Source organism: Rhinopithecus bieti, unplaced genomic scaffold (genome assembly GCF_001698545.2).
Source record: "Rhinopithecus bieti isolate Rb0 unplaced genomic scaffold, ASM169854v2 scaffold_3610, whole genome shotgun sequence".
Classification (NCBI taxonomy): Eukaryota; Metazoa; Chordata; class Mammalia; order Primates; family Cercopithecidae; genus Rhinopithecus; species Rhinopithecus bieti.
Window position 1 is genome coordinate 333115 of NW_016804176.1, and position 27091 is coordinate 360205.

General features: G+C 39.5%; 1 protein-coding gene, 1 long non-coding RNA gene and 2 pseudogenes across 2 annotated transcripts in view; 1 reads left to right on the plus strand and 3 right to left on the minus strand.

Moving 5' to 3' along the window:
• The window catches only part of LOC108526375 (plasminogen activator inhibitor 1 RNA-binding protein pseudogene), a 5573-nt pseudogene extending 3375 nt beyond the window's left edge, over nt 1–2198 (minus strand).
• GHR (growth hormone receptor) overlaps nt 1–27091 on the plus strand; it is a 348381-nt gene that overhangs the window by 55486 nt on the left and 265804 nt on the right.
• LOC108526378 (zinc finger protein 35-like) lies at nt 220–1461 on the minus strand (annotated as a pseudogene).
• The window catches only part of LOC108526379 (uncharacterized), a 10961-nt gene continuing 7851 nt past the window's right edge, over nt 23982–27091 (minus strand). Inside the window, exon 4 of the long non-coding RNA XR_001884507.1 lies at nt 23982–24703. This is a non-coding gene — a long non-coding RNA (uncharacterized LOC108526379). The remainder of the gene's footprint in view (nt 24704–27091) is intronic.

Below are 27091 nucleotides of genomic sequence, written 5' to 3' on the forward strand. Positions count from 1 at the left end.
GTTCAGTTAAAGTCCTTGCCTTCAGGTGCTTACTTTTAGTTTTCTTTAAATTAACTTCTGAAATGTTTATCTTATGTTTTGTGATGCATTCCTGAAAACTGTAACTTTTAAGGACGTAGGCCTCATCTTTATAAAGGAGGAAGAAAACAGCAAGAAGGTGTCTCATTTGGGAGGCAGAAGGTTATGACCAGTGCTGGAAGTCTTCCTCTTCCTTACTTGTTATTCAACAAGATGGGTTCTGTGGTGTCGCATGAGGTATGAGTTGGAAATGAAAGCTACACCACACTTCTTACATTCATAGGGCTTCTCCCCAGTGTGGGTTCTCTGGTGCACGGTGAGGCTCAACTTCTGTCTGAAGGCCTTCCCACACTCATTACACGTGTAAGGTTTTTCTCCATTATGGATTCTCTGTTGAATAAGTAGGTATGAGCTACATGTGAAGGCCTTCCCACATTCATTACACACAAAAAGAAGATCTCCACTGTGAATTCTCTGGTGGACAAAAAGGCAAGAGAGCTGACTGAAGGCTTTCCCACATTCGCTGCAGTCATAAGATTTCTGTGCAGTGTGAATTCTCTGGTGCATAATAAGGTGTGGAAAACAACTAAAAGTTTTCCCACACTCTTTACACTCATATGGCCTCTCACCAGTATGGCTTCGCTGATGTACAATAAGATTTGCACTCTCGGTAAAGGCTTTGCCACAATCGTTACAGGCACAGGGCTTCTCCCTAGTGTGGACGGTCTGGTGGACAATATGGTTTGAGCTCCCAGTAAATGTTTTCCAACACTCATTACATTTACAGCATTTTTCTGTAATGTGGACTTTCTGGTGCCAAGCAAGTTGTGAGCTATAACTAAAGGCTTTCTCACATTCACTGCACTTAAGGGTTTTTTCTAAGGAGTGGATTTTTTCATGTATGGTCAGATTTGAACTCCGAGTGAAGGCTTTCCCACATTTTGAGCAAACATAAGGTATCTATCCAGTGTGGATTCTCTGATGCACATCGAGGTTTGCACTCTGAATGAAGGCCTTCCCACACTCATGACATTCAAAAGGTTTCTCCCCATTATGGATTCTCTGATGCACAATGAGGTTTGCACTCTGACTAAATCCTTTCCCACACGCACTACAATGTAAAAGACTTTCACCCAATCTGGGTTTTTGGATTTTTAACAGTGTCAGAATTAAGGGTGTATTTTCCCCCAGATTTCTTACATTTCTGATCTTCCTCTTCTTTGAAACTTTCAGGTAAGTGACAGTCATTCACTATCACTTATCTGAAATCTTTCCTTTCCTTCCTTATTCTCTGCCTCTTTAACATGTTTTCTTTTTCACAAGCTTGTCTTAACTCAGGTCCTTAAAAATCAACTTTCTGGATTTTCCGAATATGATGAGGGGGTTTTCAGCTTCCTCACATATTTCAGTTTTTGGAACCAGTAACTGAAGGTTCTTGGTTTCAGCACCCTTTCTTCCTCTTCTGATTCACCAGTCTGACGACCCTCCCCTGGGGTCTAGACTTCCATGTTTTCAGAGTGCACTTGTTGGCTGGATACCTGACCTGGGAAGTTTTCTTCTTCCTCCTCCTCCTTTTTCACTTTCACTGGGCCCCGTGGGGCTAGGGCCATGGCTTCTCTCAATTCTGCAGTCATCTCTGCTTAACAGGGGAACGCCTATAGCTGGGAGCTGCCCAGCAGAGGTCAAACCCCATCTAAGCTTTATGTTTCAAAAGCTTCTTCTTGAGTTTCTTCCCAGGGCCAAGATGAGTATTGCCTATGTGGGCAGCTGAGAGGCCCGACCTGAGTTCACTGGCTCTGCAGCAGGAGGCTGAGGGACCGGGACCTCAGCGCCTACTGGCACGAGAACAATGACCCATATTCCTTCTTTCTTAACCGCCAGGGGCGGCTGCATCTCCTCTTTCTTGTCAACCAGGCCACGCTGGGGTGGCAGCGGATTCTTGCGGTCTTTCTGGGGCTTCTTGCGCAGCTGGCTATTTGCCTGCCGCCTTGGAGTTGGTCTGGGCCGCACCCTGAGCTGCCGTTCTTGGCCCCAGGGCCCCCAACGCCGCCCCTGCCAGCTTGTTTTTTCTTGTTCTCCGCTGCCTTCAGCACCTCGAAGGGGTCCGATTCGTTGTCAAATAACTGGTCCAATCGTTTTTTGACCCCGCAACTGAAGCCTTCCTGTAAGTGCCCAGGCATGATGATTGCTCGGCGGCACATTCCTCGGCGGATTGCAGCGGGCTGCGCGGAGCCAAGAGCGCCTGCTTCAGCTCATCCCACAAGATCGAAGAACAAATTTTTTTAAATCTGCCTGTAAATGTCAGGCAAGGTAAATTTCAAATGAATTTTTAACGTCTCTAAAATGGAGTTATGTTTGATTATGAGTTTATGACAAATTAAAAGATAGTTCTAGATGATATTATTCTGGAAAGCTTCTTGTTCTGGGAAAGAGAGACAGTTTGGAAACTTGAGATAAGACCCTTATTGTCTATTTTATTATTTACTGCTAACAAACTGCATTTTCTCACTGTTCATTGGAATAGGCCGGTCCAGGGAACTTAGGAAAGCCTAGTGGGAAGTGGGAAAAGTAAATTATTTCGTATATTTTTATGTGCACAAACAGTTGATAAAGGAGGAAGTGTAGTGGTGGGGTGGATCATGCATATTGGGATAGAAGAGATAGTATAATTATTAACAATTATACTGGACATTTTGGATTAAGTCCTCCAAATTTTCTTATTTGTAAGGGTGCAAGTCACTATTTACACTATGGTAAGCTGCATGCAAATATCTGAGTACCTTTCTGTTCCTACCTTCAGCTGGACCAGCACTAAGCTGAAATAGCCTATACTTAGATGTTTTTCTGAGGAAGTATGTTTTTCCTTTTCCCTCAGATTCCTGGTGCCTGGTATAGCACTTTTTTGATTTGCTCTTGTTCTGGCAATAGGTCAACTGGCTCTCATGGTCCTTAACATTTCAGGTAAATAATTCCAACAGTTGTGACTGGAAGGAATCCAAATCAACTCAAGGCATCCACTCTATGTTCAAAATGCCATGTTTTGAGTGATTTGTCCTTTGGTTAGTAACTTTCAAAAATATGAAGACTGGAAGGAGAAGATACTATTTGAGGAACTAATGGAAAATCAAGCAGTTTTTGATACACTAAGATATTCACTTATGATGCAAGGAGTGTGATCATCGACCTTCCTACTTACCTAAACATTATGCTGTCAGAGCATGTGGATAGGTAGCATGGCCTAGTAGTTAACACACATAGAAAATTCAGACTGCCTAGTTCAAATCCCAGCTTCATCATTTGCTAGCTATATAATCTTTAGTAAATTAGTTAACTTTCCTGTGCCTCAGTCTGGTTTTCCTGAAGATTAAATGAATTTATATTTCTTAAGTGCCTAGAACTGTAGCTGATCTGTAACAAGTACTATATGTCTTTGTTTAAATAATAAATAAAATGACTGGATTGTTCAGATGGAAAAACAGGGGTCTTACGCAGCTTAGGATTTTTTGTAAAGTAACAGAATCATTTGATGGCAGAAGCAATGATATTATCACTGTCCGGTGGAGAACTATAGCTCTTAAGGGTGATGTGGGGAGAAATGCACTGATGAAAAACAATCAACATTATTAAAGACAGGATGGGAGAGAGTGGGAACTAGTCATTCATTTATCTAATGGCTTAGTCAGCAAATAACTATTTAATGCCTACTTTGGGCCTTGACACTATACCAACATTGTGCAGAAAGTGATTAAAATTCAAAAAAGAACATTCACTCAGGCTGGGATAAACAAGAGGTCTTTTGCAAAATCTGATGATGAGCTTTTTGATGTTGAGTTGACAAACTCTGCAGCAGGTCAGTGGCGGGGGGAAATTATCATAAAATTCCATCCCTTAAACATCTACAGGAAGATGATTATTTTAAGATGCTTTACTTCTGGAGATGTATGCTTTACTTCCTCTTAGAGAATCTGGCTTATGTTCTCATGTTCTGGTTTTATATGTAATTGGTCATGAGCTTAATTTGATCCAAGCATTTGGATCAAATTCTGCCCCCAGAAGTTAACTCATTTGTGGACTGTATAAATGCTATTGCACAAAAAAGAAGTATATATATACAAATAGTCATAATAGACCACATCTTGGTTAATAGTTTTAAGTCTAGATGAAATGTTTTAAGAAGGATATTGACAAATTAGAGAACATTAGAAGCATTTGCCAGAATAGTGACAGGGCAAGAAATTATGTCAAATAGTAGAAAGAGAATTAGACGCCTAAGTGAAACATGGTATATAACCCATAAGAATTTGAGGGATTGTCATTGGTAGAATGAGATGTTATTCTTGGCTGCTTCCAGCTGAGGAGTGGTGGATGGGTGATTAGGCCTATAAGAGAGCAAATATAAGGAAGAGTTTCTAAATACTAAAGTCAATTTCCAAAGAAACAGCCTGGCCTCTAAGGGAAAGAGCTTCTTGTCAGTAGATGTGTTTAGGTGGGGCCAGCTGAACAAGCTCCTGAGCTCTGGGGATTAGACTCATTCTGCTGGATAGGAGGTACAACCAAGTCATCTCAGAGGTTCCCCGTGTTCCAAGATTCTGTTACTCTGTGATTTCATGACTTTGATGTCACCTTCCTTAGGTTGGTTACTCTAAATAATGTTAAAAGTCAGTGTATGCCTTAAGATTGGGTGAATTGCTATGATGCAATGATTTTTACCAGAGAAGCAGCTGAGTCTAAGAATAAAACTACTGTTTCTAAGTGAAAGAGGTATGAAAACCTAAAGATAATATTTTTCTCTGTAGATAGAAAGAATTTGTATTATAGGTCTGTGTTGGATGTATAGCAGGGCATCACCAGAATTCACCCTAACTGGGTGAATTCACAGCAGTAATCAGTGGAATGTGTAGTTTGACAATGAGGCCTTATCATTTCTAAGTAGTTTCTTTTTTTTTCTTTTTTTCTTTTTGAGACGGGTCTCACCCTGTTGCCCAGAGCTTTGCCCTGGAACTCTTGGAGTGCAATGGCGTGATCTCGTGTCCCTGCAACCTCTGTCTCCCAGGTTCAAATGATTCTCTTGACTCAGATTCCCGATTTCTAAGTGGAGAGTTATGAATGGCCCAAAGATAATATTTTTCTCTATAGGTAGAAATAATTTGTGTCTAAGTCTGTGTTGGATATATAGCAGGACATTACCAGAATTCAACCTAACTCAGTGAATTTATGGCAGTGAACACTGCAATATGTGGTTTAATAATGACGCCTTATTCTTAAGGCAAAGCTCAGAAAAGCTGATAAGCAAATTAGAAAGGTCTATTGAAAAGTGTCTGTCTGGCCGGGTGTGGTGGCTCATGCCTGTAATCCTAGCACTTTGGGAGCCCAAGGTGAGTGGATCACTTGAGGTCTGGAGTTCAAAACCAGCTTGGCCAACATGGCAAAACCCCATCTCTACTAAAAATACAAAAAATTAACAGGGTGTGGTGGTACATGCCTGTAATCCCAGCTACTTGGGAGGCTGAGGCAGGAGAATCGCTTGAACCCGGGAAGCAGAGGTTGTAGTGAGCCAAGATCATGCCACAGCACTCCAGCCTGGGCAACAGAACAAGACTCAGTCTCTCAAAAAAACAAACAGGTAACAAAACAAGACTGTCTCTCAAACAAACAAACAAACAAAACAAAACAAAACAAAAAAAACAAAGAAAAGAAAAGTGTCTGTCCGCCAACCTGCTTCCACGAAGGCCCCTCTTCTGATTGTAGAGGTGCCTGGTTTAGGATGGCAGTGTGCTCTACCTGCTGTCTGGTGAGTAGTCAGGATTGGACTTCTGTAAGACACTCTGTATGAGAGGCTTGCAAATACCTTCAGAATCAGGCAGAGGTCTTTGGCGAGTTATTTCTGAATGAAGCATATCTGCATGTCTGATCTAAGCCTGGGAACCATGATAGAAGATACTGTTTAAGCAACAACAACAAAAAGGCAGGGAACTTAAGAGAGAAATGGATTTAGTCACTAAGAACATGAAGAGGAACATTTTGATAATATGTACTCTATACAAACAGAATGCTTATAAAACCTGTAGTTATAGGATCATATATTTGCCTACAATATATGTTTTTCTTTTTTCACCCTTGATTTTAACTATTTTCTACATTTTTTCTTTTTTTTTTTTCACCCTTCATTTTTTTTTTTTTTTTTTGAGACAGAGTCTTGCTCCGTCACCCAGGCTGGAGTGCAGTGGTGCGATCTCAGCTCATTGCAACTCCCGCCTCCTGGGTTTAAGTGATTCTCCTGCCTCAGCCTCCCAAGTAGCTTGGATTATAGGCACCCACCACCACACCTGGCTAATTTTTGTATTTGTAGTAGAGACGGGGTTTCACCATGTTGGCCAGGCTGGTCTGGAACTCCTGACCTCAAGTGATCTGCCCACCTCAGCCTCCCAAAGTTCTNACAGAGTCTTGCTCCGTCACCCAGGCTGGAGTGCAGTGGTGCGATCTCAGCTCATTGCAACTCCCGCCTCCTGGGTTTAAGTGATTCTCCTGCCTCAGCCTCCCAAGTAGCTTGGATTATAGGCACCCACCACCACACCTGGCTATTTTTGTATTTGTAGTAGAGACGGGGTTTCACCATGTTGGCCAGGCTGGTCTGGAACTCCTGACCTCAAGTGATCTGCCCACCTCAGCCTCCCAAAGTTCTGGGATTACAGGCATGAGCCACTGCACCTGGCCTGCCTTTGATTTTTAACTATTCCTCATGTGAAAATTTAAGTCTTTCTATGGGTTAAAGGGAACCGGTGAAGAGCATTGCATTTATGCTTGGGCTGGAATTTCCCTCTAGGTTTGGATATAGTGAAGGCAGTGGAGATTTGGGTTTATAACAGACGCAGATTTGTGAAACTATAAAAGCTGAAGCCTCAGGGCCCCTCACTTGCAGAGACTCCTTCCAGGGTCCTGGAAGGGACCCTACTAATGTGTTATTATGGTCATTATTTTATAAAAATTGCAAAACGTAATGTGTTTCAGCCATGATTTGTTAAGATTATTGTCTTCTTCCAATTCAACTTTCCCTCCTTTCTCCTTCCGTTTCCAGTTGGGTGGCATTAAAGTGGCCATGCACGTTTTGTATTTGTAATTGTGTATTTTTTTTCTTAAAAAGGATCCCCAACTAAATTGTATAAGTTTCAGGCCCTGAAAACATGGATCTTCCAGTGGGTATAGGAATGAAATAAGTAACAATCTGGAAATTGCCTGTGTAGCAGAATCAGCCAAAAGTCAGAGTCAGCAATCAAAATGTTGTGACGTGGTGAGTGAGAGTAAATTGGAATCCGTAATCCCAACAACATTTGACAGTGGGAAAATGGGGCTTTTTTCTCCCCTCTTTAGGGTTCATTTTAAAGAAGAATTCCATGCAAAGGGTATCATGAATTGAGAAATATACATCAGATTATATATATAATGTATATTTTTTGTTTGTTTGTTTTGAGACGGAGTCTCACTCTGTCACCTAGGCTGGAGTGCACTGGTGCGATCTCGGCTCACTGCAAGCTCTGCCTCCTGGGTTCACGCCATTCTCCTGCCTCAGCCTCCCTAGTAACTGGGACTACAGGCGCCCACCACCACACCTGGCTAATTTTTTGTATTTTTCATAGAGACACGGTTTCACCGTGTTAGCCAGGATGGTCTGGATCTCCTGACCTCGTGATCCGCCCGCCTCAGCCTCCCAAAGTGCTGGGATTACAGGTGTGACCCACCACGCTTGGTTTTTTTTTTTTTTTTTTTTTTTTTTGAGATGGAGTCCCTCTCTGTCGCCCAGGCTGGAGTGCAGTGGTGCGATCTCCGCTCACTGCGATTTCAACTCACTGCAACCTCCGCTCCAGGGTTCAAGTGATTCCCCTGCCTCAGCTTCCCAGATAGCTGGGATTACAGATTCGTGCCACCATGCCTGGCTAATTTTTTTGTATTTTAGTAGAGACAGGGTTTCACCATTTTGACCAGGATGGTCTCCATCTCCTGACCTTGTGATCTGCCTGTCTTGGCCTTCCAAAGTGCTGGGATTGCAGGTGTGAGCCACTGCACCTGGCCTAAATTATTTTTAAAAATAACAAATTCTTTAAAATAATGCAAATCGATGATGAATTATGAAAATCATGATGAGAAACTCCTGACTGAAGAGAGAAATTGTTTGAAAACTGTATTCTCCTTTTCCTCTATTACTTTATGTAATCATAAAGCCTTTTTCTAAAGTTCCTTTCTGACAGAGAAATACTGGCCAACAGAAATTCAATGGAAATTTGAGACTTTTGACATTCAGGCAGTTTATATGGTGTTTCAGGTGTTACTACCTCTAATAGTCTATCAATAAAACCCTGATAGGGGATGGTCTCTCTTTTTTGCCTTCTACTCCATCTCTTCTCGCACACACTTGTGATTCTTGCTAGCATTCACACTTACTCTCTCTTTATTTATTTATTTTTTGAGACAGGGTCTCACTTTGTCACCCAGGCTGGAGTGCAGTGGTGCGATCTCAGCTCACTGCAGCCTCCACCTCTGGAGCTCAAGGGATTCGAGTAGCTAGGACTATAGGCGTGTATCACCACTCCTGGCTAATTTTTGTATTTTTTGTAGAGCTGGGGTTTTGCCATGTTGCCCAGGCTGGTCTCCAACACCTGGGATCAAGCAGTCTGCCCACCTTGGCCTCCCAAAGTGCTGAAATTACAGGTATGAGCCTCCATTGCTGGGCACTTACTCTCTTTTTAATTATCAGCTTGCAAATGAGAAATCTGCCCAAGGAGCCTGAGCTTGGTGCATACAAGTTCATTTCAGCCCCGTCGGTGAGTTTATGATTCTGTGAGACATTAAAGATGTATTTTATTTGGACATGTTAAAAAAAAAAAAAAAACAACTGTGTGTTTCTTCACAACATCCAAAGTAATTATTTTATTGGTGTTGATAATTATTATTGAGGAATAGGGTAATCATGCATGTTATCAACCACTTCCTATACGGTACCTAGTTAACATGTTAGGGGAGGGAATCTAATCTGAAAGTGATGCCCATTTAGTGAAGCCAAGTGATGTAGCAAGAGTTGAGAACAACTTGTAAAGGGACCTCTTAGCCCATGTCCAGAACATTGTCATTAACATAAACATAGGTTACCAAGGGAAAGGACAACGGTATGGTCAATTTACCCAGAACTGAACTCTCAAAAATCAAGCACTCTCATTCTGTTAGGGTGATGTCAGAGAAAAGAACCTTCACAAGGTTTGAAAACACAGTTGTAACATACTAGGCTAGCATTTGACTCAGATTTTTTATCTTGTGCTTAAAACCAGCCTACTGTTGTCTCTGCAGAGAGAGCACTAAGTAGGTACTTAATAATACTTTGCTGGCCAGCACATAGCTCTATGCAGAACGAACACTAAGTAGGTACTTAATAATGCTTGCAGGCCAGCACATGGATGGATCATGTTTATAAGTGTGTATCATAAACACTTTGCCTTCAGGAAATTGTTTCCTTTTTAGAGTTTTCACACTGTGGACATCTTTAAAAATCCCAGAAAATGTATCTTTATGGATTGACATGTGATTCCTACATGTGAAGTTAGAATCCAATGAAATGCTGTTCTTTGGACTAAACTTTCAAGACTCATGTGTGTGGTGTATAATTCATTAACTAAAGATATGATTCATACTTTACCTTATGTAGGACCACAGGTATCCACATATCCACCATTAGGATATTCTTTAAATCTCGTAGTTTGGAAGATTTTCAGACATTGTAAACAGTAAATGCATCACAAATACGCATTTTCCAGAAGAGGGAGGTATGAAATAGTGATTGATCAGCCTGTTGCTTAGTCCTGGAAATGTGAAATCAGATCAATATGAAAAAGATGTTTTCCTTGCATTCTCTTCCAGAAATATGCAGCCTGCTGCTCTTTTGTCTTCAGTGTAAGCATGCTGCAGTGAGGAGAGCCCAGAACTGTTTTTAAATTCAAAAGGACAATTGCTTTCTGATCACTCAGGTCCACTGAGGCATGCTCCAAGACAGGGAAAAGGTGCTTAGCAGGGTCTCTTTGCTAGAGATTCAATATATGAATTTTACTTTGAGAATAAAAAGTTCACCCACTTTTAAAAGGTTAATCAAAAGCACATTGTAGTGTATTCTTCCTTTCCTATGCAATTTCCTATGGAATATATTTAAATTCTGGCCACAGAGCAGCAATATTTTTCAAAGAGGCAGTCCTTCTGCCAAGTGGCTCTAGAAGTACCCATAATCTCCATGTCAGGAGTATGGAAAATGAAAGAGATGAACACTTCCTTCAGAAATTATGCCTTTGATTCCTTTACTCTACAGCCAGGCAGGAAGAATCCTGAGAGAGGCCTTTACCGAAAGTTCAATATTTATGAGCTACATACTGACAAATGAAAAATGATTCCTAGCACTGAGTTGCTTACCCTATCAAATTTGCCCATTATTTTCAGGCTGTTGAGCATTGTTTGAAAAACTGATCTGGGAGCTACATGAGACTATCCCTTACCATGGTCTTGCTGTTATAAATTCACACTGGGCTATTTCTATTCCCTAAGTTTGCTCTGCCCTTTCCTACCCTTTACCTTTATGGTCTTCCATCTGGTAAATTTTCTCTCATCCTTCCTGGTCTAGCTGTACTTCATCTTCACTTATGAAGGCTTCCTTGTTTTCCTTTTTCAGAATTAATTGCTAATTTCTCACTGCTCTCTAAGCATTAATACACCCATCATAGCCTTCATCATAATATGTTTTGTGCTGTAGTTATTTATGTACTTATTTGTTTTTCGCCTTCTTTGTTCTTCGGTTAAATGCATGCCAGATCCAACTTTACAGATGAAAAAAATGAGCTCTGAAGTTTAATAACTTGCCCAAGGCTACCCAGTTAGAAGAGTTATGGACTTCACTCTGAATATGGTGACTTTTGTTCTAGTGTGTTGCCTTCTCTAGTCTTCTTAAGAAAAACCTTGTCTTGTTTTCTTTTCTCCTTAGGTTGACTTATTCTATACATTAGAAGTTTCTAAATTATAATCAAACTGTCATTCCAGGGTCATAGCCATATGTAAATCAGAATGCAGTTTTACATAGATTCATTATTACTGTGCGTGGAGATTAGAAGCCAGCTCACAAGAAGACTTAATTTGGAAAGATAAGGTAACCAACTTTACATGAGTGCTAGCCTTTCATTGATTTCTCACCTCCATTCTATATTCCTCCTGGCACTTGTTTTAAATCTGTTCTACTGAAGTCCATACTCTACCCCCTTGCTCTCAGCCGATGATCTGTTTACCTGCTTGAGAAGATTTAGATCAGTAGTTCTCAAACTTTAATATGTATAAAAATCACATGCAAAGCTCTTTCTAACATAGTTTCCTGGGCCTTTTCCCAGGAATTCTGATTTCAGTAGGTCAGGGTGGTGCTCATGAGTGCTCCGTTCTAACAAGCTCCCAGGTGATGGCAACACAGCTGGTCTGAGGACTACACTTTGAGAACCTCTGACTTAGGCCATCCTCTGAGACAGGATGTCTTCTTCAATACGTCTTCTCTGGATGTTTATCCTTCCTCTCCTTCTGTGAGTGAGAATTCAGTCATTCTATTCTCAGACTGAACCCTCTCACCACGAGCTTTTATCCCATCTCACTTCATCTATTTCAGGACCTTGCTTCCACTTGTCTCTTTGCATCTTTTATATCACCCTCTCAATTGCCTTTTATTCTCCCCTGCTTTACTAATAAAACTGTTCCTTTCTCAGTTGTACTATTTTAGATAGATCTAATGATTGTAAGCAAAATTATTTTCTATAAGAATGCTTGACAATTTCAGATTCAACTCAGTTGGCTAGGAACTAAGTTTCTGTAATTTGGTAATTGGCTTGTAGAGAGCAAAATTAAGAAACCAAGTTTAACTTTTTTTAATGGATGTGAGTGGAAGAGACTAATGAGATACTACAAAAGAGTTAACTTCTTACATTTCTTTAGTCTAATACGAGATAGTTTCTCCAGGAATTAACATAGCACATCTGGTTCACTGACCTGAGTTTGTTTCCTGGTGAGGCTTTGCAGTATCATCCATATCTCAGGCAAAGGTATTCCAGCATTTTGTAGTTAAGCAGTTGGAGGAGGAGTAGGGAGAACTTGTGTACTTTGAAACATTTCACAATGAACTACTTTGCATTCTAATGATGTTCTCCTTACTTAAGGACTTTGCTATGTAAAGATGCTTTGTCCTTCTGATAATCACTTACACTTTTCTTCTGTGTTCATGTCACTTCATTAATCCCGGTTACTTGTAATGAATCATAATCTTACCCACTTATTCTTTTGTGACTTGTTCCTACTTGTATTCTTAATAGTATTGTCTATGTCTGATAACACGTTGTCAATTGACTATGCTATTTTTAATGTAAGCCTTGGCAAAAAGGTTTACTTAGAGAAAAGCTCTACATTTAATTCCCCCATGCCTCAGTTCCCAAATTTACTAATAAATATTATACTTAGCTGTCACTCCACATTTCATCAGTAGAATTAAAATGAATAGAGATTATGAAATAAGACAACAAAAAAAATATAATTATAATGGACCAGAATGAGAAATCACTACAGATCAACACAAGTGACCTGCCATGTCAGATTCTTAGATGCAGTTTCTTTAGTCAGTGGGCCATATTTCTTCCTCATTCTTTGTTTTTCCATGATGCCTTCCAAAACTAAATTTTAACCAAGAAGGAAATATCATTTGTCTTCTGATATAGGAAGATCCTACTGAGAGATTATATTCATATATTTCATCCATCGGCCTATAGGTGGAATTGAATTTAAAATACTAATAAAGGTAATTATTGCTTATATCTCTAAAAATGCTCCAACTCTCCAAATAAAGCTTATACTGTTGATGATATTTATCAGTGGCTCTGAACACTTGCATATCATAAAACTCTCCCTCAAAATTTAACCTTAAACTCTTTCAGGCTTGTCTTCATCACAGTGGGAACTGAGGACAGCTGCTCATGTTTTTTGATAGAACAGCTCTTAACATGCTTTTGCTCTTGCCTCCCACTGCCCAACACCAGCTGCGTACACACAGTCCACTTGCTGTGTGCATGCTCTGGCTCCTGGCTCCTTTTCCTTCAGCTAAGTTAGCCTGGTTTTATTTGGTTTCATCATACGAAGTATTTATTAGTAAAACTTTTATGAACTCTGATTACAGTACTAAACTCACAATAAAGTAATCAGAACTTCATTTATTAAAACACTGGGCTGAGCTTATTTTTTAATTTAGTACACATGACAATTTTATAAAGTAGGAATTTTCATTCCCCTTTTATAGATGGGAAAACTGAGGTCCAGGATATAGGTAACATTTTCAAAGTTAACTCATAAGTAAATGGCTTAGCTGGAATTTGAACCCAGTTTCCTACAATTCTAAAGCCCACCCTTTCAACTGCTGTGCGCACAATTACTGTGTTCTTACTTGCTCTCTGAAATACAACACCTTATTCTCATCTCATCTGCTCTTTCTGCCCTATACACTTCAGTTTCTGCTTTATAGATACCTGCTGTGGATTGTGACATCTCAATTTTTTTTTGTACCTTGGCAGGGTTTTGATTGATGTATTGGTGTTCTGAACTCTTTAGCATATATATTAATATGGAAGACCTGCCAAATATTTCATCTAATAGGGATTATTTTGTCTACCTATTTTATCTTTCTTTATAATGTAAGTTTGTAGAAGGCAGAAACTATAAATTGCTCAATTAGGGACTCCACAGTGAGCCAACCACATACATACTTGACCCAGAGAAGTCATCACCATCTTTATCACCACAGCTAACATATGAATAGTGCTCACCATATACCAAATATGTGCATGGATTATTTTATTTACTCTTTACAATAATCCTATAAAGTAGATTATGTTGCCATCCCAAGGTTAAAAAACTAGTCCACGTTCATCGAGTTACTGCATGATAGAGTTCGAGTCTAACCAACACCAATCTATCCACACATCTGTCTACACAGTTAACTACTCCACACTTCTCAGTGGAATCTAGAGTTCTACTTATTTCGTATTCCTTCCATTTTTTACTATCTGTCCTCTTCACCTTCTTAGGCTATTTCTCTCCTTTTCACTTTCTGCCCTATGCATACTTGCTCAATCTTCAGTCTTCTCTGCCTTATCCTCTCTTTCAATTTTGTTCTCGTTCTGTCCTGTCCTGCCTCCCCACTCTTCTTATCTCATTTTTCTAGTCCCCTTGTCACCTTTTTACCTCTTACATATTTCTTTTTAAAAAGTAACTTCAAGCTTGATAATAGATTCTTCAACTCTCTTAACAATATCTTATCCTAACCATAATAAAATGATAAAGTGCTAGGTGTAAACAGAAGTAGAATATGAAATTGAAATGAAGAATCTCTTTACTTTTTCTGTTAGAAACATAAATAATGAGTGACTATAACATCTTGGTCTCCATAACTTCTAAGTGTTAAATAAAACACATTTCTCTTTTTTTATTTAACAGACACACATCCACACACACATAAACTTGTTTCATGCATTGATTGCCATTTATTGAGCAGCATATTTTTGGAAATGCAACAGCTACAAAACAATTTTTAAATTATTATCATACAGTGACATTAATAGGCTCATCACTTTGCTTTCTTTCCTTTGTTCTATCATGTAGAGAGTTGCTTTAGAGATCATTGTGTATTGATATGAATTATCTTTGAAGTTTTATTAGTCTGGATGTCTGGTCTTGGGCATTTTGATAAATTTCTTTTGCTCCAAATCCAGAAGTTATGGCCATTCATCTTTATAAATAAGACTTTTTAAAAAAGACAAGTCATAAAATAAATATTTCAAAGCAGTGTTAGATATAGCCAGCTGAATAAACTGCCCTCTCTATTTAACTTTGAACTCTAAACCTCATTTAAATATCCTCCCTTTATTCTCTAAAGAAGACAAGAAAAAAAAAATACAATTACAGTAGATTCTAAAATAAAATATAGCAAGAACATTTTTGTAAGAGATATCTCAGATAGAAGGCTGTAAAAATTGGGCAAGTATTTGCACCTAACCAGTAGAACTTAGAAGAGAAAACATGAAATGAACTTCTTAGCTTATGGAATGGTGTGGATAGGTTTGCATTACTTAGATGTTCACAGAGCTCTAGCATTTACTTACTGAAACACTGGAATGGTTCATATCCCTGTGGTTTCTACCTTATTTCTTCCAGAAGGATTAGGTTGTATGCTGCCAGAGACCACACTGACTCTTAGTAATGGGATCACCAAATTCTGATTCACAATTTTGTGAATAGAGAGATTGCACTAATATCTCAAAATTGTAGCTATGATTATAACACTGGTATAGAAATCTGAGCTATGTTGGCAGTGCCATGCTGTACAGTCGAATCCACCTGATTATATCTGCATTTGTGACAGCTGGGCTGACCTTCATTGGCATATGCCTCTTTGCTGTGCCCAGGGCTTTGAATGCAAAATGAAAGATCAGCATGATATTAGGGGCCCATGATCCATAGATGCAGCTTCCCAAGTAAACAGTGTCTCAGCTTTAACATGGCCCCCAGTATCCTGCTTTATTTTTCTGGACTGAAGTTCCTATGACAGATTTGTTGCTTTAAAAAAGTAATTTTGCAGATTTGTCCTTTTTTAAAAGAAATAAAATTTGCCTCCACTTCCTACTGAAAGTGATATGGTAGTATCCATCTTATAATTGCACAGATTCAAAAATAAGCCACAAATATGTTAGCTGAAGTATAACTATGGACTATAAAATAAGATATCATAGCCTATAATATGGAGGGTAGTTTGATGTTATAAAGCCATTTTTCTGTGTTTTACATTATCATAAAATTTAACTACTGAAGGGAAAGTGAAGGTTTTAATATTTAAGTAAGCCTAGCACTTAAAGAGAAACACATATATTTTCCTTGGAAAAAAGGAAGTTCCATTTTGGACACTGCAAATGACGGTGCCAGCTGTTGTCATAGTATTTCTAACATCCACTGAGGATTAATTCCAGGCCCAGCAAATTCACTGGATGAGCAGAAACAGCCAAAGAAGTAAACACTGGTGCTTCTGCCGTGGTATTATTAAATTAGGCGGGAGACTTCTGCAAAGTTGGACATCTAGTGAACACTGGATTATCATGCCTGAGCATCATTCACTTTGTGGATATCTGCAGAAAACTGAATCCCGAACTTGCTTTCTTCTGCCTCTTGGCCCTCTTCCTCTGTAGAGGTATACTCAGAAAATGCGATCTCATTTGAATATAAACTTTTCTATTAATATTCATTAAGTACTCATACAATATAAGCTGAGGAAACAGTGGTGGGTATAAAACACAGGCCTGATGTAAAGAGCTTACTTTCACTGTAGAGGCAAGATAGCATAATGAAACAGAGATGGGTTTCAGAGGCAGGTGGACCAGAATTCAAATCCTATTTCTTCTAAGTATGGCCTTGGGCCCATCACTTAAATTTCTGAGACTCAGTTTCCTTTTCTATGAAAGGTAGATACTAACCATGCTACAGAGTTCTTTTGAGAATTAGAAATATTTACAGATACTTAGACCATTACAAGGTAGCTCTTTTTCTAGAAGAGGCATACCTTATTATATATAATCTATGAAACAGAATATAGAAGATGCTAAATGAAAGGTACAATCAGAGAATTCCCCAGGCCCTCAAGAAGGAAGGTAGAATGGATGAGGAAGTCTGCTGTCCAAGGGGTGGGCCGGAGCTAAGGCAAGATATGTGTGTGGGCCTTCACTAACCAGGCACAGGGAGAGGGCATTCCAGCAGCAGGTGTAGGTCTGGCCAAGGAATTAAGACAGGAACGCAAGTGACGTTTTCGAGGCAGAAGATTAGGAAATTTTAGATCAGCCTGGATATGGAGACCTTGAATAGCAAGCTGACTGAGGAATGCATGGAAGAATGACTACTAGCTGGAGTAAAACATAAATCTCAAGGCCTCTTTTCTCTTTCACCTCTCCTCTTGCCCACATCATGGACAGACAGTTCTTGCTTTTCCTTATACTCTGTTTCTATGAGCAATTTTAAGAAGGCAGAGTGCATAATGGTATTACTTTTATGTCTGCATGTGTATTGCCACATGAAGCCTGTAGTTTTGCTTTTCAAACTACTAGACTGTGACCTTGTAATGATCTGGCAAAAGGCTGATTGAATTTATAAGAGCAGTAAATTAATATAGTGGATAATAGTGGGAAAAAATTAGTGGCTAATACTAGGGAATGAGAAGATTAGGAAAAACATAAATAAAATATGGGTGGTGTAAATAAAAATTAAAGTGAAAATATGGGGAAGGGACTGCTTATGATTCACCTTACAGCCATGTAGAAATTTTGATTAACAGAGCAGTATATCTGAGGCATGTTGTAAAGAATGGACTGGGGTCTGTTTTCACTGTCAGTTCTTTCTGCGAGTACATGTTCATGAAGATATTGAAGGCTGTTTTTCTATAGGCAACTGGTGGTTTTCTGCTGTAGGCAGAAGTGGTTGAGGTAATCCTAGGGAGGTGACGCTGAATGGGGCTGTGGTCCTCCTTTATGTAAGGTTATTATATGTGAAAGAAAGAGTAATTTTTAAAAGTAATTAACTAGTGGTAGATTATGAACTAACACTAGCAAAGGTTGATTATAAGTCAGATTTTCTTTTTACTACTGATATGGAAAAAATCTTTGGAGAAATAGATTTGGAATGGTTAAATATCACTTTTGGGACCACATTTTGCTACCACAGCTTAAAGGTACTCTTAAGAGAAAGCTTTACAAATGGGGCAACCTTGAAAGACACATTTCATATGCATTCAAATTCAAGATATGACCGAAAGCTCTGTTGCCAGGGTAAAGGTTTTGAGAGTTAAATGGGAATTTGGAAAACAATACTCAAAAATTGACTTAAAATGCAGATGCAGATAAGCCTACAAGTATTTAAAGGGTGGAGACATCAAAGAATGTAAGAAATAGTTTGGATCACTAACAGGAATGTGTAATGGGAAGTCAAAATCTATGCTGTCAGGAAAAATTCATAGTATTGGGTAGAAACTCTATTATTTGGTACATTTAAGATAAAATGAAAATTGTATTTTCAAAGGGTTAGGCTTCGCAGTGGATGAGTGATTGGGGCGTTTTCTGGTTTCAGTGATTCTGTAGGCAGAAAACAGTTTTTACTGCCAAGTGTGTCAGTGGAGGGGGGGAGATAGAGACCTTACTGTGTTAAGGGAAATCTGTTGCTTAAGAATAAAGCTGGCATTTCTGTAGAATGGAGAAGGAATTTGGTATTATCATATTATCAAAAAAAAAAACTGCTCTTTGAAGAGTAGATTTTTTAAAGTTTGATTATCAAGTATTTATTTAAAACTACTGCCTAAGTATTTAAGCAGTTTCAGGCTCTGATTTTATTTTGTTAAAAAATGAAACCACTAGCCGGGCGTGGTGTGGGCGCCTGTAGTCCCAGCTGCTCGGGAGGCTGAGGCAGGAGAACGGCGTGAACCCGGGAGGCGGAGCTTGCAGTGAGCCGAGATCCGGCCACTGCACTCCAGCCTGGGCAACAGAGCGAGACTCCATCTCAAAAAATAAATAAATAAAAATAAAAAATTAAAAAAATAAAAAATAAAAAATAAAAAATGAAACCTATGCCTAAAAATTATTTTAAGTAGTTATATGGATAGATGAGCTACACAGTTTCAGACCTGTGTATATGACTTTTTAAGAGGTCAATGGTATCCAATAATAAATGATCTTATGCAGGAATTTGACACATAATGGGTCATGCATTATCTATACCTTGTTAATGGGATCTGTGCAGAGTGATAGCAGAAAAGAAAGTTAATTTTAGGATCCTTTAATGCCTATAAATTTAGAGCAAAAGAAGTATTTCTAAAAGCTCATCTTTTGTATACATATGCCCAATCACAAGTTTTACAGACATTTTTACACGTTTTAGGCCTGAAGTATTTGATTCAACTCCTATTTGTCAAGATACAATATAATTACATTAGTAAAATACAAAAGGGCAGATAAGTTTTTCTTCTTTTGCCTATGTTATAGTCACGCTGCAAACCCTCCATCACAGTTTTTTGGCTGAGGTAGATCTAGATGTATAGAGGCGAGCTAATATAGTTTTATATAATCAACATAGGGAAGTCATTTCAGAGACTTGCATTGAGCTCTTGGAGGGAAGAAAATGAATCTTAAAGCTTCTTGGGAATATCCCTCACTGCAGCAGAGTTTATGTGCTCTAATGGATGCTCCGTAAATGCTTGAGAGAATATAAGTCCCATAGGTTAGCATATACTTAATTCTACCTAACATGGAAACCTCTCCATACATTCCATAGCTGAAATATTTTAGGAGCTCAAAAGGAGTAACAGGAACTAAAGGGAACACCAGCTCCAAGATTGGATTTTTAGGCTTTCTTGCTAGTGTAACACTTCCTTTCCTGTTGGACTATTGGCAACCATATCCTGGCTAATTGGAAGTGATTTTCAGGGGAAAGGAAGAGGTCATAAGTTCTTGCCTCCCTAGTTTCCTTCTTGCTGGGTTCTAGTAACTTACCTTAAGGAAGTAGTGTCATCCTATTCAAACTCCTAATATTCAGAAACCAACTCTCATTATTCAAACATGTTGAGGAAAAAAATATCTCCTTGCATCCTCTTCTGCTTAAAACTTCTCCAGTACCATCAAGCGTGGACAGATATATGACAGTGGCAGTATCCAGAAGACACACCATCTATGTAACAAACCCTAGAAATAAAGTATGGTATAATCCTAAGCATTCACTTGGCACTGTCACTTCTGGGAATTTGCTATGAGTCAGCCACAGGCATCTCTGTGTACCTTCAAGCCCAGCTTAGCACGTATGGGAGGATAAGAGAGAAAGTGTACTTCTTGAATACATCTTCTACAGAGTAAACTAATCCTTAGCTAAGTTGATGATATCCTCATCCAGAATTTAAAAGTTCAGTAGAGACTCTTTTGAAATGTTGAATTTTATTTCTGCTTATTGCCCTTTATAGCTGAGTGAAATGCAGTGAAGATATTCACTGGTACTATAAAATGCATTAGTTCTTTTTGGTGAGCTACTTGACTATCAGAGCCAGATACGTAGGTAGCTGGAATTAAATTTCCAGTTTAGCATCCCCCTTAGAAGGGTGATAGAAGCTCCCATATCTTGGTGTTTCTGTTTCTGAGTATCTGCTGTCTCACTGAGGCAACATGCTAGCCTCCATGTTGTATTATTTCACAGATATAGAACTAAGTGACACATCTGCCAATTCCCCCTCCCATTTTCTTTGATGGAGGTAAATTACATTTATAAGGTGTAGATATTGCTTGAAGGTACTTGTTGTTCTTTCTTACAAGTAAGCAGGAAAGAGAGCGGCAAATAATAGCTAGAAGGAAGATGTGCCCACACCACATTCAGGCCACTTAGTCTATCTAGTAAGTACTTAGAGTGTTTCAGGCATCAAGCATGTACTGGGAGACATGCAAACAGAAAAAGGACAAGCAATAGATTCCTTTGAGAGTGACATGATAGGTCTGAAGAGTGAATGTAACTTTTTGTCTCCATCCCCTCAGTGATTCATGAATTATTTATTAGCTATTTTTTTTTCCACCAGGATTACAATCATTTTACCTTTGCTTGCCAGCCTAGTGGGTTATTAATAGTGGTTACTCTATTTATTTACACATTTTCTATTTTACGTTATTCATCCTTTATTAGTTCACCCCCACCCCTAGTCACCATTCTTTTTTCTTTCTTTTGTTTGGCCTTTCATGGCTACCGTATTACCAAGTGATCAGGAAAAAAATGCACTGGTGTCAGAATTAGGCCAACATAGACATATGGGATGGTATGTTCATTTGGGTTGGGTAGAGAGCTGTTTGAAACTTGTATACACATTTTTCAATTTCAAGAGGAAACATTTACAGTAAAGGAAGCATGATATCCATAGTTTGCAGTGGTCTAATGGAGGTGAGCTGAGCTCAGGAATCTCAGATGCATGTAGCTCTACAAGTCTCCATTATACAAATTATGTTGAATATTTCATCTCTTGCTACAGATTAGTTTTGGGCCATCATGAAAAACTTTCCTGAAGATTAAGTCAAACTTATCTATGCGTGCCTTCTTTGGATACGTAGATCCACCCTTGACAGCTACTCTGTCTACTAATTCTGTCAAGTAGGACTGAGCTTTTCTGAACACCTCTCCTTTTGTTAACAAGAAGGAGAAGAAGAAAATTAAACACTCCTGGCATCTGCCTGGCTGTGATTTAGCCCTTGGTAAAGAGTATTACAAATTGAGATGGTGCCAGAGTGCTCCTGTGATTCATCTCTTCTCCTGTCAAGACCAGTTGAAGCGATGCAATTGGAAACCTCTCTAGTTTGTGAAGAGACACTTTATGTTGGAAGGAACAGCATAAGCAGAATAGTACTTAGGCTTTCAAAGCAGAGACAATTGATTTCTCTTGATTGGTGAACGATCACTGCAAATTAAGGTCAAAAGTATTATCAACTAATTCAGTGTACTAGGCTTCTTCATCATTTCCCATGACTTGTTCTCTTTTAGAAGATGGTTTAGCAAATTGGAGCAATTATTTTTTTAAAAAATCTTGCTGCAGAGTTAGTGATAAAACACAAGAAAGTTTAAGGCTGGATATAGCATGTCCATCTTTATCAAGACGCAGATCCATAGAGAGGTGTGCTTGATCTTGGGATGCTGGATGAAAATCCAGGCACTGTGTTGCGGGAGGCTGATTTCTGAAAGTTGGGGCATCATTTGGCCTGTGACGTTTGTAAGTGTCAGGTATGTCTTGTTCCACAGAATACTTTTTATAGCTATTAAAGGACAGATTGTCTTCAGGACAGTTGGTACCCATGCCAGAGTAGGGTATATTCTGAAAGAAAATCCATTTACTCTCATCTGTAATTTATCCCCTTAGTTGAAACATGATCCCAGTGTAGAACATTTACTTTTCACACTCCATTTAAATCAGTGTGGTTTCTTCCTATCTTCATGAATTTTACCTCATTTCTTTGTCTTGCAAAAACCCAGGCCTGAATGGTAAAATTTCAAAACAAATCTTTCACAAGGCTGGAAGTAGACACTCTGTTGGGTCACATGCAAGTTATTTGCAGAAGAGGAACACTTTGCATGTGAATAAGAGAAAGCAAAGCACTTACACCAATACTCAGTGCTCTTGGGGCCAGGAGTGAGGGGCCTTCCACGTTTGCAGGACATCTATTTGGGCCTTATGTTCTGCTACAGCTCCAAGTCCTTACCTCATATCTGCCTGGTGTCCTATTTTTCTGCTTAAAGAGTCAAAGACTGAAATTCTTATCGGTGTTTCCCATTCATTCCTAAGTTACTTTGGCCTTCACGTGGAGCCACCATGCTGTGGCCCACAAAGTATGCTATGCACTTAAACTTATTTATCTTAAACTTTTTATGAATTGTGGTTGCATTCTTTGACTTTCCTTGCTGATCACAGTTTACATTAATCCTGGAACATTTGACTCTTAAGTGCTACATGATAGTACTATTTCTAATGGTTTCTAATGTTATACGAATGCCTCTCTTTCCCATTTCATCCCTTTCTCTCTGTTGGTTTTGACTTGAAGCTCTCTGGTTGTTTCATGGCAATGATTATTGGTGAGAGTATTATCTATTACCAAGTGTTTCTTGTTCAGTTTTGTATAGTTTCAATGTCTTTTTAAGCAAGGATTGCCAAACTACAAGCCACCTGTTTTTGGAGATGCCATTTAATTGGAACACTGCCATACCCATTCATTTACATATCATCTATGGCTCCTTTCTCACTACAAGGGCATTGTTTAGTAGTTAAAACACAGACCTTATGTACCTTCACCTCAAAACCTAGCATATTTACTATCTGACTCTTTACAGAAAAAGTTTGCCGATCTCTGCTTTGAAGAAGAGAAAGTCATCAGATACATACAGTGCCAAAGAATTGCTGGCTATGAAAGAGATATTGCAGAATTCTATAATTTTCTTAAAGAATGGAAAACACTGGAAAACAGTCACCGGTTTACAGGTGATTTGCATTTCTATAGGTATCAGAATAATGTGTGTGCTTGTAGGTTGGGGAAGGAATGGCAGGCCTTCTCTCTCTGTCAGTATCTTCAGGCCCTGAAGTCATACAATCAATAGATTGCTTTTCCTCTTCACTTTTCCATTTTGCCATAATTTTCCCAAGGGGGAGGTTGGAAGTAGGTGAATATTTTGAGCTAGAAGAGCATTTGGATACCTCCTGATAGTTACTTTAGCTCAGATATTCTTAGATTCTCTCTAGTGAAGGCCACACCTTCTCTGTGCCTCAGCCTGGCATGGCCCAGCGTGCTACTTACCTTGGGTTCCTGCTGCTCAGCTTAAAGGGAATCTCTTTCATATGCCTAGAGCCTTGTTTACTCAGTTCAGGTCTGTGCCAGTTGACGCCAAGTCAAAAAGCACTTTAGACAGAAGCTTGCTTTGAAAGTGCTAGCTAGTAGCAAATAAGTCTGGCTTAATTCCCCCTTGAGTCTGGAGATCTGATTGGAAGAGTAAAAGGGAGAAAGGGATGATTTATTTGTTGACTGGATTGACTACTTTATATTAGTAATTATGAGGCAATTCTACCCACATTATCGCATTTAAATCCCCATAAAAACCCTACAGGGGAGGTAATACGCTTTGGAAAACTGAGACTCAGAGAAATTAAGTAAATTGCAAAGTCCTTATGCTATAAGCATTATAGTATCATAAGCAAATGTCATGAGCGTCTTCTAGCTTTTTCCTCATGCTCACAAAATGGTTGAAGGAGATCCATCGTGTTTCTAGTTAAAAAGAAGATGCAGAGTAACAGGCAAAAGGTAAATGGACAAGCCAATCAAGTTTATTCTCTTTCCTAGATATCCTACTTGATGACTTCAGCTTATATCTCATTAGTCTGCATCATAGGATTATCTCTGCAAGGGAACCTGGAAAATGTAGAAATTTGTTTGTGTTAAGCTGGGCACCTTGCCACCTCCTTAAAAATGTGCTGTATAGGTATAGAGCAGGAGATAATCATTATTAATAGGCAACTTACTATCTCTGTTTCAAGAGGTCATTCTGGTACCTGAGAAGATTGACAATCTCTGGTCTAAACTCTTATAGGCCTCTCTTGCCTTCATTTAAGATGAACCTGATAGAATAAAGATTATTGTTCTTCTCTAATCTCCTGGGTATGAGACAGAGAGGTAACAGATGGAATGATTTCCTTCTGGCTTCCAGAGCAAACCAAAGCATGTGCCAGTGAAGAGTGGCAACTGCTACAAATACTTAGCCAAACGTGGGGAAGAGTGTTGATGCTGTAAGTCTCCTAGCTATGTCTAGGCAGCAGGTGTCTCTGTAGATCAGGGCAGCAATCCCTTTGGTAAGGGCATGAAGAGGGCACTCGGGACTACTGGATTGCATCAGCTTGGCAGAGAAAAATGTAGCATGTACTGGAGCTCTAGCTGGGTAGAGAATTGACAAGTTGAACCACAAGTTGACTGCTGTTCAGTCAGCACTAGCTTTTATCTTCCAGTCACCATTCCCTGTGGCTCTTCATTGATCGTCCATAAGCTCCAGGCCTGGGTGGTGCCTGTTGTGATATAAGAAGGGAACAGTGATGTCTCCAAAATGTGAACACTCATGTGTACACTTTTCATGTTGGTAAGGAAATGCTAGAAGGGGAACAGCTGTCAGATGCCTCTGTCTTTGTCCATACCTGGCTACCCATGGCAAAGTTGTTGTTTCCCTCCAGGCATAGAGCCGCAAATGTAGAAAACAAGCATTCCAGCCTGCAAAAGAAAACTGAATCCCCCTTGCTTGGTCACTTAAGGAATCAAGCTCAGGAGGGCTGGACGTGTTTTCTGTTGCTCTACAATAGGGGTTGAAACTTAGTTCAATTATGGTGCTTAGCTGAAGCACCATGACTGAACCTTTTTTTGCGAAGGGGAAAGGAGAAGATTTTAAAATGAAACGTCACAAGTGTAACATAGTACATATAGAGGTCACAAACTTGGAAAGCCTGTGGTGTCTTGGAAGATCACATAAATGTGTGAAACATGCCAGTTGCACACAAGCAAGCACATGTCCCTTCTACAGAAATTATTGCCACAGAGGAATGCTGGTTCTAATCTCCATCCTCCCTTCCCCTCCCCTCTGCTCCTGTAAAAACCAGAGGTTTAGAATTTTGCGTGAATAACTCAGTTTGTTAGTGTTGACAACCAGGGATAACAGTAGCTCATTTGAACCCTTTGTCCAAATCAGGAAACAGCAGCCCTTCCTTCATGGCAGCCCTGTAGCTGTGCCAGTTGAGTGTGGGCTGGATTTCAGCCCTTACTCTCCCCCTTAGCTGAGCCTTTGTGCCAGACACAAGCTGCCCACCTGTAGACAGTGAGTCCAGAAGTTATCAGTGTTACATGAGCAAAAGAAAACATATCTACGGGCCATACTCAGCCCATAGGTTATTATTTTGCAGCTTCTGCAGCTGTGGTCAAAACAAAGCTCTGCGGTCAGATCACCTGGGTTTCAATCTGGGTTCTACCCTTCAGGCAAATGACTCAGTATTTCTCGGCCTCAGCCTCCTCTATCTGTAAAATGAAGATAAATACTTGTACCTACCTAACAGGGTTGTTATGAGGATAAAATCAATAATGTGGGACAAACACTTAGCTCTACAGAGGGTGGCACATAGCACTTAATGTTATATAATACCAAAATCATGTGAAAATCTGATTTTTTGAGACTTAGAGAATTCACAGCATATGAAATGAATGGGAGAGTGCATGTCAGATCTTCATGATTACTTTCTGCTTCTTGAGGAAATGCTTATGCCTCTTTTGTCACTGTGAAGACAGAGAACTCAAAATAGTAAACATTACTTAGCAGCTGGCCTACTAAGGCTCCAAGAACAAATGAAGTAAACACTCTGCTTGAACCACTGATTTTGTTTACCTGCATAAAACACTTGCACAGATTGACAGCTGACATCCATAGCAATGACATCCTAAAACCATTAAGAAATGATTAAATTAAGTTAAGTATCATCTGTTGCAAAAGACAAAGAGGTGTGAGGTACGTTTTAGAATAACTTACAATGAAAACAACTAAAAAGTGCGGAAGTTTAAAGTGGCAAGTATTCAGTTACTTGAGTTCATCTTCTACACTGGCGTATTCTCTGGAAGCTGGGCCACAGAGTTAATACTCCATTTTTAAAGACTGTAACAGTTGTTTTCATCTAAGATGCATCAGGTTCTGCATAAAAAATTTGGTTGCTGGCCCTGAGACTGTGCTAGGAGGAAGGTATTAACTTAGTACTGACCATAATGAAATCTGTGGTTGACTGCAAGGACGTGGGTTGAAATCAGACTAAATCCAGTAGTATTGCTCTGATAGGTTCAATCATATTCAAGTGTTCAATAATGATTATAAAGAAGTGTCGGCCGGGCGCGGTGGCTCAAGCCTGTAATCCCAGCACTTTGGGAGGCCGAGACGGGCGGATCACGAGGTCAGGAGATCGAGACCATCCTGGCTAACACGGTGAAACCCCGTCTCTACTAAAAAAAAATATAAAAAACTAGCCGGGCGAGGTGGCGGGCGCTTGTAGTCCCAGCTACTCGGGAGGCTGAGGCAGGAGAATGGCGTGAACCTGGGAGGCGGAGCTTGCAGTGAGCTGAGATCCGGCCACTGCACTCCAGCCTGGGCGACAGAGCGAGACTCCGTCTCAAAACAAAAATAAAATAAAATAAAATAAAGCTGTCTAGGGATCAAAGGTAAATAAATGTATTTCATATGGGAAAGAGCCAAAAAAAATTTTCAAAAAAATAGTTAAAGATATAAACCATGCTGTGGGCCCTGCCTTCCTCAGGCTTTGAGGTGAGTTAACTGTCATTGGAGCATACATTTCAGTCTTTACTGCACATGCTTTGATTCTGGCTGCAGCTACCCTAAGTGGAGAATTTATAAACAGGTTGGGCTGTGGCTT